The sequence below is a fragment of the Tupaia chinensis genome, unplaced genomic scaffold (genome assembly GCF_000334495.1).
Source record: "Tupaia chinensis unplaced genomic scaffold, TupChi_1.0 Scaffold000199_1, whole genome shotgun sequence".
NCBI lineage: Eukaryota > Metazoa > Chordata > Mammalia > Scandentia > Tupaiidae > Tupaia > Tupaia belangeri.
Genome location: NW_006159674.1, coordinates 3,571,541 through 3,587,331, shown reverse-complemented (window position 1 = coordinate 3,587,331; position 15,791 = coordinate 3,571,541). Strand labels below are relative to the sequence as shown.

The 15,791-nt window shown below is 37.5% G+C and overlaps 1 protein-coding gene across 1 annotated transcript in view; it reads left to right on the top strand.

Annotated features, from left to right (window-relative positions):
• Positions 1 to 15,791, top strand: part of ANK3 (ankyrin 3) — a 743,189-nt gene that overhangs the window by 147,152 nt on the left and 580,246 nt on the right. The window lies entirely within an intron of this gene.

Below are 15,791 nucleotides of genomic sequence, written 5' to 3'. Positions count from 1 at the left end.
TTCTTTCTTTCTTTCTTTTTTTTTTTTTTCAAATTTAGGTAACCTTGAAAAAATATACTGAGTAGTTAGCTTCTATTTCCACAGCTCTGGCATGGAAATTTGTTACAGGCTAGAACTGCTGCTTAGATTGGTTGCCATGCAACCAGGAGAGAAGTTCGCAAGCTTTGTCACAAGCCAGCAATCAAACGAGAGGCAATATTTTCTTTTGATTATGTACCTCCTTTTTTTTTTTTTTTTCCCAGGCCAGCTCTTGTTTTTGGTATTATGTATTAACATCCTTTTGGAAGTTTTTATTTGTAGAAATACCTTCTCCAGAGAAACTTTATATTTATTGAAGGCATTTTGGTTTGATCTTGCTACATAAAAAGGTGAGCCCCACCTCAAAGGCAGTAGGTGTTGAAATTAGACATTGAAGCAGATAAAATAGTTTCTACAAAAACATGATAGACTCAGACACTGCTTTAGCGACTCTTTTATTAAGAAACATACATGTAACTTCAGATTCTTTCCACTATTTGTTTTTATTTGTGTATTTTCTGACATAAATCAGTGACCCCGATAAACCTACAGTACCTTTGTCTCACTTGTCCTTGAAAGTCATCTCTGAATAGAATATATAAACCTTTATAGTCAGGATTTGTTCTGAATTCTATGGAGCCTTTTTTTTTTTTTTTTTAATTTGTCAGAGGATGTGTGTGCTAGCCAGAAAGAGAGAGAGAGAGGTCCGTCGGGAGGGTTGGGGAGTGAGAAAATACTGCCATGGGGTTCTCCATTTCTCCCTCCTTTCAGGATTTTGGGTATGTACACACATATGCTCAGCATGTTTTTCCAGCCACAGGGTTGGGTACTTGAACCATGCTGTTGGCCATGTGGTATCCACCCGCCTTAACCACCATGCCACCAGCTGTTTGGGAGCCATCTTTTGTGTAAATTGTTCTTGACCTTTTCAGATTATCTCTTTCAAATAGTAGCAAACAAAGTTTTGAACAATTTTTTGAGTAATTGCTTGTAGCCAGTGTTTATATTTCAATGACTATTTCAATTATACATTGATGTTTACTGAGTGAGGCTGAAGGATGTACCTCAGAACTGTTCACTGCAGTCTTTCAGGTAGAAAAGAGGAGATGGGGGACGTCTTGTCCCAGAGTTCCAAAAGAGGAAAAAAATAGACTGTAAAAAATTCTTATCAGTGAGCTTCATAATTCCTTCCCTCTCTCTCTACCTTCTTCCCTCTTTCCATGAATGAGAGAGACAGCACTCCCAAGAGGGTTTTAGCACTGCAGTCCACCTCTAGTTTCAGCCAATAACATGTGCCACGATGTTCTGAGGGAAGTCTCTGGACAAGAACCCAGGCCTTCCCATGGGGATCAGTCTCACAGGACACTACAGTGTACTGTTGTACCTCCATTGGCCCCAGTAAGGTTAATGCTGACATCTGACAAAATTGCAATCCAGTCTCTTGAGCTAATAGCTCCTAATAACTAACAAGAAGTGGTGATTATTAGAAGCCAATATGATTTCACTAGAAAAGATTTAGGTGCAGTTAAACCTGTTTTCTTTTGATGATCTCACGATGCCAGTGGTTCATATACTGAAGAAGCCATTGGATATGGATGTAAGTAAAATAATCAATGATACTTCTTTTCTTTTCTTTCTTTCTTTCTTCCTTTTTTTTTTTTTTGAGAGGTTTTTGCTATAGGGTTCGTGCGCTCGCCAGAAAGACAGAGAAAGACATAAAGACAAGAAGTGAGAAATCAGCCCCCAGGGGGAAGGCCATGCCACAATCCCTTCTCCTCCTTTCTCCTCTTGGGATCTTGGGCACACACACACATGTGCCCGGTGTGAGTTTAAGCCACCGGGTCTGGGACTCAAACTGTGGTCGATTACGTGGGAGTCCAGCAACATAGCCATTACGCTAACTGCTGGTCCCTCAATGATATTTCTTAAGATAATCACATTTCATTATTATGATCCCTAACGTTTATGTTTTAGAAATAGTACTTAGCATTTGTTCTCTACAAATGGCTCTCTGTGTAAATTATTTGCAGACAAGAAACAGAACATTAAAACTGATATGCTTTTGAATTTTGATAAGCTTTCTTACTGACCCTTCCCTTTTCTTTGGTAGGCTGTTAAAGCCTATGAACCTCTTCTTAAAAGGGACAATATAAAAAAATAAACTGAAATAGAGAGGAAGTAAGATATATTAAAATAGCTATGAAATGATTAAAAAGTGTGATACAGCAGAGTAAAAAATATGGATTATTTAATGTATTAAAAATCCATTGAACTATTAACACATGCACAGAATAATGTAATATTTAATGTTGAAGAAGATGAATATGACTATACCCTTAATTTAATTGTTGTACACACTATATGCCTTAAAAAACCACTCTGTAGCCACAAGGATATACATACCAGAAATTATAATTTTTAAAAAAGTACTGTTATCCATTTTGTATAAAAAGTAATTGTAGTAGAATGATAGATACACTTAACATTAGGTAATAAGATCTAGCAGAGGGTCTACTACCTGTTTTTTTTTTTTTTGAGAGGTTTTTGCTATAGGGCATGTGTGCCCTCCAGAAAGACAGAGGGAGACAGAGAGACAGAGAGACAGAAAGTGAGAAATCTCCCCCCAGAGGGGATGGCCATGCTCCTCTATCCTCCTCTCGGGGTCTTGGGCACGCATGCACATACGCCCCTGCATAAGTTTAAGCCACCGAGTCCGGGACTCTAAAGACTGTCAACTACATGGGAGTCCAGCAACATAGCCATTACACTAACTGCTGATCCCAATACCTGTTTTTTTTTTTTTCCCATCACTTTATCCAGTTCATTCAGAAAACATTGGCAAAATAAATTTCAGTTGCAATTTGACAGTTTATCAGAAATACAGGTGATATTTATAACAATAACTTATGGATACAAATTAATGATACACTACAGTGTAACAAAAGATTGTAAACATTTTGCACACTAGTCAGTCCTTTCTTTTAGGCATAGGGCTCTTTTGATGACAGATAAGTAAAGAGAAACATGCTATCGTGAAATATTTTAGACAATACAAAATGTTTTATTTTTCTCTTGTAAGCTGAAGTTTACTATTTATAATATTTTTTCTTTTTCTTTCTTTTTTTTTTGCACCCACAATTCACCACCCACTCTCTACCAGCCGCTTTCCCTCTTACTGTCACTAGCATCCACACTGATCCTCTCCACCATCACATCTTCAGATCTTTCAACCTCCGTCATAAAGTGCAGACACTCAGTACAAATTAAGTAGAGATGTATGATGTGTATCTTTTAAAGTCTGGCTCACTTTGCTCAACATCATATCTTCTATATTCATCCATTTTGACTTGAATGATAGGATCTCATTGTTTCCTATAGGTGTGTAATATTCCATAGTATGTATGTATGTGTGTGTATGTGCGTATGTTCGTGTGTGTGTGTGTGTGTGTGTGTGTGTGTGTATGCCACAGTTTTTCAACTCAGTCATCAGTTTTTGGACAGTTAGGTTGGTTCCATGTTTTAGCAATTAGAAATAATGCTGCAATAAACATGAATGTGCAGATGTCGTTCCGATGGAATGTTTTATTATCGTTTGTGTAGATACCAAGGTGTAGAATTAATGGGTCTTGTGGAAGTTCTATTTGTAAGTTTTTGAGAACTCGCCATACTGTTTTCGACAGAGATTGGATTACAATAGTGTAAGAGACTTCCCTTTTCACTACATTTCCACCAACACTTACTTTCTCTTTTCTTTTTTTTTTTCTTTCTTTTTGATCCTAGCCATTCTAACTGGGATTAAATGATACCTCATTGTAGTTTTAATATGCATTTCCCTTATAATGAGAGACTTTGAACATTTTTTTCACATGGCTCTTGGCCATTTGTAAGTCTTCCTTGGAGAGTTGTCTGTTAAATTTGTTTACTCATTTTTAAATTGGATTTTTTTTTAAATGGGTGAGCTGTTTCAGTTCTCTATGTATTCTAGATAGTAATCCCTTATCTGAGGAATAATTTACAATTTTTTTCTCTCATTCCGAGGGTTGTCTTTTCACTTTAGTTATAGTTTCTTGCACTGTGAGGAAACTTTTTAGCTTGATGTAATTACACTTGTCTATTTTAGAGACCTTTGCCTATGCTTTAGGGGGTCTTATTTAAGACATCTTTGCCTCCTCCAATGGCTTTAAAAGTTTTCCCTATGTTTTCTGTCAGTAGTTTTGTGGTTGGAAGCTTTAAGTCTTTGATCCAATTTGAATTAATTCTAGTTAATGGTGAGAGATAGGGGTCCAGTTTAATTTTTCTGTAGAAGAATATCCAATTCTTCCAACATCATTTGGATAAGAGTCTTTCTTTTCTCCACTGCATTGCCTAAACTCTGTCAAAGATCAGCAGACTATATGATTTGAGGTTTATTTCTGGATTCTCCATTCTGTTCCATGGGTGTGTGTATCTATTTTTATACCAGTACCATGCTGTCTTAATCATCACTGCTTTGTAGTATACTTTATTTTTTTATTTTTTTAAACTTATTTAGCTTTATTTACCCATTTATTTATTTATTTTCATTTTATCAGAGAGTAACAGAGTAAGAGAGAGAGAGAGTAGCAGAGAAAGTGAGAAAGCAAGCCACCAGGTCTGGGACTTGAATTGTGGCTGGCCATGTGGAAATCCAGTGTCCTTGACCACTATGCCACCTGCCGGCCTGTAGTATACTTTAAAGGCAGGTAGTGAGATGCCTCCAGTTTATTAATTTTATACAGTATTACCTTGGAAATATGAGGACTCTTTTGATTCCAGACAAAGTTTATAATTGTTTTTTCTATTTCTGTGAAGAATGTCTAAGGCAATTATATTGGGATTCCATAAAATATGTACAATTATTTGGGCAGAACTGACATTTTGATACACTGATTGTTCTAACCCAAGAGTACAGGATGTCTTTCCATTTTAAAATATCATACACGGGACCAGCAGTTAGCATAATGGCTATGTTGCTGGACTCCCATGTAGTCGACTGCAGTTCGTGTCCCAGACCCGGTGGCTTAAACTCACGCCAGGCGCGCGTGCGTGCGTGCCCAAGATCCCGAGAGGAGAATGGAGGAGAAGGAATTACGGCGTGGCCATCCCCCCTGGGGGGTGATTTCTCGCTTTCTGTCTCTCTGTCTCTCTCTGTCTGTCTGGCGAGCTCACATGCCCTATACCAGAAACCCTCTCCCCCCCCACCAAAAATAAATAAATAAATAAAAATAAAATAAAATGTCATACACAATTTCTTATTTTAGTTTTGCCTAGTTTGCCTTGTAAAGGTCTTTTACTTCTTTGGTTAGATTTATTTGTAGGTATCTATTCATTTTGTAGCTATTGTAAATGAGATTGCTTTCTTCAATTCTGTCTTAGTCTGCTCATTATTGTTATATTAAAAAGCTATAGATTTTTGTAGATTGACATTGTATCCTGAAACTTTACTGAATTCAGTGATCACTTCTAGAAGTTTTCTCATGGATTCCTTTTGATTTTCTAGGTATATAGTGGAATCAGACTAGAGGATGAAATAAAAGGCATTCAGACAGGAAAAGAAGAAGTTGAATTGTCCCTATTTGCTGATAATATGATTATATACTTAATATCAGTTCTATGTATATTTTTTCACTTTGTAGAATTTAAGTACTTACATATATATATAATATGTATATATACATATACACACACACATATATATAATTTTTTTATACATTCAGTCACTGTATATCATTACAGCATGCAAAATGAATTTTCCCAGCATGAATTCACTATATATTAGTCCAGTTAAAGTTGTTATCATATACATTTTGATCAACAGGCAATTTTCCATTTTTTCCAATTTTCCATTGTGTTTCTTAAATATATTGCTTCTATCAGTTATATTTTTGAAGTCATGATAAATCTAAGCTGCATTACAAGGTATCTGCCTAAATATTATGTGGTAGGAAAGTATTTGTTATTTCTACTGGTGACAGTATCACAGGTCTGCTAATGCTACTGTGGCTGGTGTTATGTTCATATTTATGGGAAGAAAATGCTAAATGCCAGTGGACTGCTTGTGAAAATAAAAATGCACTTTTCCCCATCCAGGCTCTACAGACTCACTGGGAGGTCCACATACCACAATTTAAAATCCTGTTTTTATGTTCCTCATTGACACAAAGAGTAAAATATAATATTAATATAAAGTAATGATATGTTCTTTCCAGATGGCAACCTCTCTAGGGTTATAATCCTTGTGGGGTATTACAATTGACATATAAAGGTGGGAAGGACTATTCAAAAGTTCACGGAAAATGCTTATTTTGATAAAATTATGCATGAATTAAAACAAATTTTTTGCACCAAAATAAACTTGTACTATAATTCCATTTTCACAAAGTTTTTGACGTTCCCTCAGATATAGATCAAACTATAGTAAATATACATATTAGCAGAGACAAATAAGTCTCACTTATGTGTTTTCCATATGACCTAGTAGTCAAAAGGATAGAATAATTTACAAAAGATGCCAAATGTCTGGGCTTTTTGCCAGGTTTACATTATATTGGTGAGGGAGGATAAGAAATGAAGCCATAGTTTAAGTGAAGACATGTCATCGAAATATCTTGTGAGAGCCCGAGGGGAAATGCCCAACTCCTGCATGAGTAATGTCAATATTCACATTGCAGATTCTCTGCGTAAATAGTAACACTCGTTTGTGGATGTTTGTGAGAAAGATGAATTAATACATCTGTAGAGTCATGACTGACACATAGCCAGTCCTGCTTTAAGGCTGTTATTACTATTCCAGTGTAAGCTATTGCTACTAAGTTTCTCAAAAGCAGTCCATTCATCTTTAAAGGAAGATTTTATGAGCATACCAGTATGTGCGCCCACACAACACAGTCTTTTTCATACACAAAGGATTGTATGCTGTGCACACTGTACTTTGCCCTGAGCATATCAATAAAAAATGTTTGAGAGTATTCCACATAGATACGGCTTAAAAAAATAAGCTTTTTATTTTTGGGTAATTTAGTCTTACCGAAAAGTTGCAAAGATACTGCAGTAGATTCCACACCCAGTCTGTCCTATTTGGTAAACAGTTTACCAAGGTACGAATATCAAAACTAAGGAACCAACACTGGTATGTTACTATGAACACACCAACACACTCTGTTCAGGTTGCAGCAATCTTTCTCTAATGTATTTTTTTGGTAATTGTTCCAGAATTCTATCCACCATCCTTGTTGGTTGCGTTTACTCACCAAGACTACTATAGTCTTTATAGTGTCTGAAAATTTCCCAGGTTTTCCTTGTTTAATAACCTCAACACTTTTTTTTAAGAGAGATTTTTGCTTTAGCGTGCGTGTGCTCACCTGAGAAAAAGAGAGAGACAGAGAGACAGAAAGCAAGAAATCACCCCCACCTGGGGGGATGGCCACGCTGCAGTCCCTTCTCCTCCACTCTCTTCTTGGGATCTTGTACATGCACTCATGTGCACCCAACATAAGTTTTAAGTCCCGGGGTCTGGGACTTGAACCACGGTTGACTAAGTGGGAATGCAGTGACACAACCATTATGCCATCTGCTGATCCCAATCTTGACAATTCTGAAGAATGCTGATTAGGTACAAGAGGGTGTCAAAAAGTTCCTGAAAAATAAAATAAAAGCACAAGTTTATTTTGGTGCAAAAAGGTTTGAGATCCGTGTGTAGTTTTTCATATCTTCCACATACTTCTTAAAGACTCCTTATATTTTGTAGAATGTCTCTCAGTTTGAGTCTGTCTGATAAGTTTCTTACAACTATTCTGGGGTTACAGTTTTGGGGAGCTTGACTACAAAGATGAAATACCATTCTCGTGACAGTGCATCAAGAATGTCTGTGTCATCATGACTTAGCCCTTATCCCCTGTGCAAAGCAGTGCTTGCCAAGTTGTGTTCTCTAAAGTTACTTTCTCCTCCCTTTGCATGCTCTGTTTTTGTTTGTTTGTCTTGTTTGTGTGTTTGGAAATAAATCACTAAGGTTAGCCCATTATTCAAGGGATGGTGGACTAATCTCCACTTCCTGGACTAGGGATTGTGTGTGTGTGTGTGTGTGTGTGTGTGTGTGTTTAAATATTTTGTAATAGCCCATTGAATTTTAGATGACATGTAAAAGTAGTTTTTTTTTAAAGTTTATTAATTTTGTCCATGGGAGAGAATGTGTGAACATGTGAGAGGGAGTGAACTAGAGAGAGAGGGGAACCCTTGACGGGGCTTTGTCACACCAAGTCTCCTTCCCACAGCCATCTAGCTTATCTGGATTTTGAGTGCACACTTACCTCCTGTGCTTTCAGGGTGACTCAGTACCTGAGCCCAGGATTGACCAGGTAGCTCTCGGTACTGCAGTTCAGTATGCTACTCACTGAACCACCAAGCCTGGGCCATGAAAGCCTAGTTTTGACTTCTATGAATTCTCCCTATAATAAAAGTCAAATCAAGACTTCTAAAATATACCACCCTAAATCTAATTTCTCCCTCTACATATATTTCTTATTTCATGACCCCTCTAGCTGCCCAGAGGCCCCTTTTGGTTTGCTTTTAATAAATTTCTGATTTTTTTTGGTTACGTTTTATGTAGATAGCTGAGTTCAGAAGGAACATGTATTACTATACTGGCTCTGCTGATATTTGTGGATGAGAGTAGCAAGTTTCTTACCTGATATCATATTATTGACTGCAGATGACCAAATAATCAGTCCTTCAGAGAGCCATGTTTTTGAAATGTTTACTGTTTGTGAGTGCTACTGTTTATCAAAGGCTGCATATAACTGTATAACATAAAATTTCAATTTTTATTCACATATTAGGGGATCTTTATTTGATGAACAAATTATTGAGCCCCTGCTGTGTTCTATCCATAGTTTGGTGGTGAGTAAGAAAAATCAGGTCCTTGTGCGTGTTTCTGGTAAAAGAGACAGAATACACATACTAAAACTGAACAGAAATGATTGTTTTAGATAGTGGGAAGTGCTCTGAAAAAAATAACCAGAGTGAAGTGTTGGTGAGTTATGTGGCTATGATGGTTGTGTAGGGGTTTTGTGGCCAAGGAAGTCCTCAGGAGATGGCGGATGAACTGAAGCCCTAGTATGCCAGAGCATCGGGCACATGAAAACCTGGGAGAAGAACAAGCCAGCGAAATCTGGAGTTGGGAGTAGGCTTGCTGAGTCGTCTGAATAAAGTGAAGGCCAGAGTGGTATGAGTGAAGACAAAGAAATAAAGAAGGGAATACAGAGGTCGGCAGAGACTGGTCTACCAGGGCTGTACAGGCAGAGTTGAGTTTTATGGGAAGTCTCTGGATGGCCTTAAGCAGGAGAGCTAATGTGATTCGATGTGTGTGTTTTCATGAAACCTCATACTGCTGTGTGGAAAATGAATTATAGGTGATTGAAGAGGAAGCAAGAACGCCAGATAAGAAACCACTGTGAGAGTCCATGTAAGAGATGGATGATGGCTCGGACTAAGGGAATAGCAGTCAGATGACTGACTGAGATATGTTTTGGGGTTAGCATTGTTAGAATTTGTAGTCGAGTTGGATTAAATTAGTGCATCAGAGGGGCCTCAACACGAAAGGGAAGGTAACAATCCCAGAAAAACTGTCTCAAATATAGATGGTCTTTTCTGTGAGTCTAATTGCTAGAAACGTTTGGCATAAGAAAAGTATCATCAGCATTATCTACTCAATTAATGTTTTAAAAGGAGAGTGGTATCAAATACCCACACAACCACGGAATAAGTTAGAGAATCATGTGTGCTATAACTTAATTTCTATGTTCATTAACAGAAGAGAAACCTTGTTTATCAAGTTAACAATCACTTAAATTTATTATCTAAGAAGTCTGCCATAACATAACATTAAGAAGTTTTCTTTAGGGGTTTAAGTCATCCCATTTATTTCATCATTAATCCTCAGGAAATTCTCATTCTAGTAACAATATTTCTGATGTAATGCTGTATGAGTTGCTTTTATGTCATAATGATTATAATATTCAGCAAAGCAGAACAGTTTTAACAATATATTGATGTTTAACTTTGAAATCACTGAGAAAACATTTCATTTTTTTGTAGCTGTTATTTTCAGGTAAAATGTCATTTGATAAAGGGTTTTACAAAGATTTCTTTGGAATGAATAACTAAATATAGTCACAGTTTTGACATTCATTTGCATTGTATCAAACACAGCAATTCATTTTACGAGGACTTGAAATTTAATGTTATAACAATTTTTTTTAAATAAGAATTTTTTTTTAAGTTTTGCCATAGGTACATGTGCTTGTCAAAGAAGAGAGAGAAAAAGAGAGAGAGAAAGACAGAAATCACCCCTTGGGGGCCTGGCCACACCACAGTCCCTTATCCTCCATCTCGTCTCTGGATTTTTGGACACAAAACCAATTGGTGTGTTTTCCAAGCTGCCAGGTGTGGGACATGACCCACTCAGTGGCCATGTGGGGACCCAGCCACCTTCACCACTATGCACTGACTGTCCCACCAATTGGTTTATTTTAAATTTCCAAGGTAGTATTTTTTTATATGCAAAGAAACATTGTTATTAATGTAACAGAAACTTCACTAGTCAGATTCAATTTACTGTTTTTGGATAGAATATAAAAGATAAGTATATATTTTTTTGTATTCTAGAAATAATGATTTCCTATGGAATTGCTGAAGTAAAGACAAAGAAATGTTCCCCTCTTAGTAAAGTTTTTGAAAGTACTGCAGATGGATTTTATCAACATTTAACGAATGGTTATTGTTGCTGTACTATCTATAGTTCCTGTCTGTTTATTAGGGCAGGTGTAGCTGTTCTAAAATTGGTATTATTTAGGTAGTTAAAGATTGCATTACAAAGAACCAGATGTTTCTGCATGTTTTTTTTTTTGTCTGTTTTGTTTTTGATTTTGCTTTGATTTTTAAAGAACAAGATGCTAGAAGTTGAATGAGTTTAAATGGGCTGAGTGGGTTTCCCTATCATAACCTAAGTTAGGTTGAAGAAAAGAATTCTGCCCAAATTTATTATTAAGAATGCAATTAACTCTATCTGTTGAATATTCTTTTGTACCATCTCACTGAACGCTTTAGAAGTATTTAATGAGTGAAGTGCAGCAGTGGGAACAAATATATGTGAACTACTTTACAGTGTGTATTTTAAGAATGATGAAAATGAAGAAATATGTAAAATTGCTTCATTCACTGGAATAAAACATTTTTTAATTGCCAGAGGATGCAAAATAGAGAGGGATGACATACCCTCTGATGAGGCGTGGTCACACTGCAATGCTTTTTCCTCCATTTTCCCATCCCTTCGGAATTTGGGGCATGCATGCAAACATGCCCTGCATGTTTTTCAAACTTCTGCAGTGGGAACCTCACAGTTGGCCAAGTGGGACTTGTCTCCCATTTAACCATTTAACCATTGCACTCTAGGGCCAGTCTAGAAGGCAATGTATTGATATTTTATTGTGCTATTTTTTTTACGGTTTTTGCCATAGGGCATGTGTGCTTGCCAGAGAGAAAGAGAGCCAGAAAGAGGGAAAGTGAGAAGTCACCCCCCAAGGAGATTGCCACACTACAATCCCTTCTCCTTCACTCTCCTTTTTTTTTTTGAGAGATTTTCGCTATAGGGCGTGTGCGCTTGCCAGACAGACAGAGAGAGACATAGAGACAGAAAGCGAGAAATCACCCCCTGGGGGGATGGTCACACCGCAATCCCTCCTCCTCCGTTCTCCTCGTGGGATCTTGGGCACGTACGCACACATGCCTGGCGTGAGTTTTAAGCCACCGGGTCCAGGACACGAACTGCGGTCGACTATGTGGGAGTCCAGCGACATAGCCATTACGCTAACTGCTGGTTCCCTCCTTCACTCTCCGTTTAGGATTTGCGGACATGCATGTATACTTGTCTGGCGTGATTTTTCAGCCTTCAGGTCCAAGACTTGAACCCCTGTCAGCTATGTGGGATTCCAGCACCTTAACTACCATGCCACTTGCTGGTCCAGTATCATGCTATTCTTAGGAAAGGACTATAGTTTCTATAGGTTGAGAAGATTCTATTCTCAAAGCAGCACAGAGTAAAAAATACTTAACAAAACTGAAAGTTGTCCCTATGAACCATGTTGACCCTTGAATTACATTTACTTACATAGAAAGGAAAGCTGTGTAGAGAGTGGCAGGTAGATATAAAGATGACCTAGATGTAATCCTTTCCTAGAGAATTGAAGTCTAGCTTTGGAATGAGAGTCTTGTTCACATTCTATCTTGAACTCTGTGTACAAGCCTGTAAGAATACATTCAACATGCCAGAAAAGCATTTGTAGGAAAGACTAAGTCCAGCCGTGAAAAATTCATGGACTCTGGTATTTGAATTGCTTTATAAGGGCTCGGTAGAATTTAAACAGGGGGGAAGTGCCCCGAGGCAAGCCATGGAGGAGGGAGATGACAGTGTATGTTCTGGCTTCTCTGTGTTAGCAAGGATTGCGCCCATTACTTTACTTGTCACTGAGCAGCTCACAGTGTTCTGGACAGAGAGGCCACTGAACAGATGCAGTCGCTTGGGTGGACAACGTCTGTGTATGTTGACAGTATACAGATTACTAATGGGTATTTGAATTGTTAAACAAGGCAACAGAGTCAGAAGCTATCTTCACATTATGATGTCTTGGCAGTCTGTTTTTATTTCACTTATTTTTTAGGCGTGGTCTCCTGTTGTGATCCTGCTGTCTCACCCGCTCCTCCCAAGTAGGGATAACAGGTGCAGTTACCACACCCAACTTTTCTTTAAACAGGGTCGCATTGAGTGGTCAGACTTGACCTCGTGATCCTCTTGCCTCAAGTCCTGGGTTGGCACACACCACTGTGCCCAGCTTTTAGTATGGACTGGGAACCCAGCCCAGGCCTCCCATGTGGTCTCAGCCTGCAGAGCACTGTCTCAACTGCCTGTGCTGCTGCAGTTGGGCCTTGGCAGTCTGCTTTATTTGTCTTACATTTTATGTGCAGTTTCAAATCTAATTACTGCGAATCAGGAGAAAAGACTTGCCTTGTAGGAGAAGGGGTTCGTTATCTGGCTCCATGACCTGATGGTTAAGGCAGCTGGATTTCATATGGCTGACCAAGGGTTTCAAGTTCCAGGAACTTGGCAGATTTAGAAAATACGAGTGCATGTGCATACTCAAAATACTGGAGAGTTGCAGGAGAAGGGATTGCAGTGTGACCATTCCCCATGTGTGGGGGGTGCTTTCTCCTTTCCCTCTTTGTCTCTTTCTGGAGAGTACACACACCCTCTAGCAAAAAAAAAAAGAAATCATAAGGATTTATATAGATAAAAGTTTTGCACATCTCTGAGATGAGTTTTTATTTTCTAGTCTCCTGATCTGTTAGGAATCTGTAAAAGAATAGTTGGCTTAAATAAATTTTTCCCACTTTGGGGGCTCTCTTTCTTAAAAAAGGATATATTTAAATACTGACTTTTTTTTAATTAGGAAAATTCCATATCAGAGTGAATCTTACATGATGTAAATTTATTCATAATTTTTTTGTAGTCTTTTTTGATTTATTGATTTTGAAAAACTTGGTTTCTGTAAAGGAACAATTTTTCTAATGCTTCTATTTTCTTATATTTAGGGGCTCACTTTAGAGATGGAACTCTTACTGGGTTGTTGGAAAGGTCATTTTTCTACATAGAAAAATGTGTCGTGGCTTTCCTGAAGACCCAGTAGTAAAAGCCCTAAAGAGGGCAGCCTCGTAACCTAGTGGCTAAGGAAGCTGGATCTCACATAGCCAATTGCGATGCAAATCCCAGTCCAGCACCGTGAAACATGCTGGCCTCTGTACACACATGCCCCAAATCCAGATTGGACACAGAAATGGAAGAGAGGATTCGGATGTGACTATGCCCAGTTGAGGGGTACTTTCTCCTTCTCTCTGTCTCTCTGTATTTCTCTGTATCTCTCTGGTGAACTCATATACCCTCTGCCAATTAAAAAAAAAGAAAGGCTTCTAAAGAACACATTTACTGTATTTTTTTATCAGAAGAATTTTAAATTCAGAATGAACACTTTTACATCAGATGGATTTTTAAAAATTTAAATAGTCTTCTATAATTTACTGGTTTCAAAATGTCATGCTTTTGTATGGTAGACTTAAAGGGGAACATGTCTAATATCCTGTTGGCTTTATGTTAAGACTGTTAAAGTATCCAGTGGAAGAAAGGTATGGGTACTTTCCACCATTTGATCTAAAGCTCTATTTGATTTAGGTAATCTGGAAAAATATGTTGGATATAATATTAAAAATGAGGGTTTGTTCTGATGGAGTCACAGTATCCTAATGGCAGTAATAGGGTGTAGGACTGTTTCCATGTTTGATTAGGGCAAGCATATGAAATATTGCTCTTGTAACTGATCATAACAATGTATTTTTTCGGGGAAATTTTAATTTCAGGGTTGGTATTTCGTTTTTGTTGAGCGTTCAGCTATTTCACAGCTTCTTAAAAAATCTATTTCAAGCATTTCTTTTTCCTTCTGAACAGTTTCCCAGTATTTAATTATTAAGAGAACACACAATATGTAGAACAAATTCATGTGTACAATCCCAGAAATGTTATATTCTTATTTGCATTACAATCTTATTTATGTTGGGTAAAATCCATGTATTTCTCTCAAATTTCTCTTTTCCTCGCTGAGCCTCTTAGCAGGGAAGCTACACATGATATTGCAGGCATGTTGTTAGGAATATTAAAAAGGTTAAGAGCCTCAAGCTAAAGAATTATGTGGAAAGAAAGCACTCAACGTGAACTGTCAATCTGTCCTCTTTGCATTTCAGGTTCTTTCACTTTCTTGTTGGCAATACCTTGGCAAAAATGCAGTTCTTTTACCTGCCATTTTTATCAGTTTTTTAAAAATAATCTTCCAAGGTTTTGTTTGAGTTGACAGGCCCTGTGCTTAATATCAAGTTTTGAGCATTTTCCTTCTTTCTCTAGAATGTTCCACTCCCTCAGACAAGATTTTAGTTTGTTCTTGCCTTGTTGGAAGTAGCAACAATTGAAGAGTTGCCATTAAGCCAAAATCAGCCTGAAATTGCCAATGGTTGCCTGAAAGAAGCAATTTCCTTTCCCCACAAGGTGATTGCAAAGAAGCTAGAGAGCCTGCATCTCACAGGCCAAATCAGGAGGCCTTGTGAACGTCAAAGACCTCATCTTAGTGAGATTTGCTGTATCAGCCTATCAAACAAAGGAATAGCTGGAATAAAATTAGGCTTGCTATGAATGTAAATTTTCTGCGGATAACGAAAGATCACAAAATAGCAAAACCTCATAAAAAAATGTGTCTGCATTTTACTTTTTCTAAATATAAACTTGTACATATCTGTATTCAAAGAGGCATATATCCTTACCTTTATTTGTAAAATGCAAAAATTATGATAATGGCTAAGTTAATAGTAAAAACAATCATTGTTTTGCAAAGCATATGAGAAAGAATGAAAGAATAAGACAGAAAAGAATTATGTATGTGTTGTGATTTAGACTGTTAGAAGAAGTTTATAAAGTCTTTAACTTAAAATGGGTTTATTTTTGAAGAAAGCACCAGAAGGACCAAGAAGCATACAGGGGATTATTAATCGTTGATTAGTTTAGGAGTGAAAGCTGGTGCCTGGGGCTTAGCCTTGGAAAGCATGAACCCCTCTATGATGATAGCCCCTGCTGTAACTATCATTAGATAGAAATATCAAGACGATCA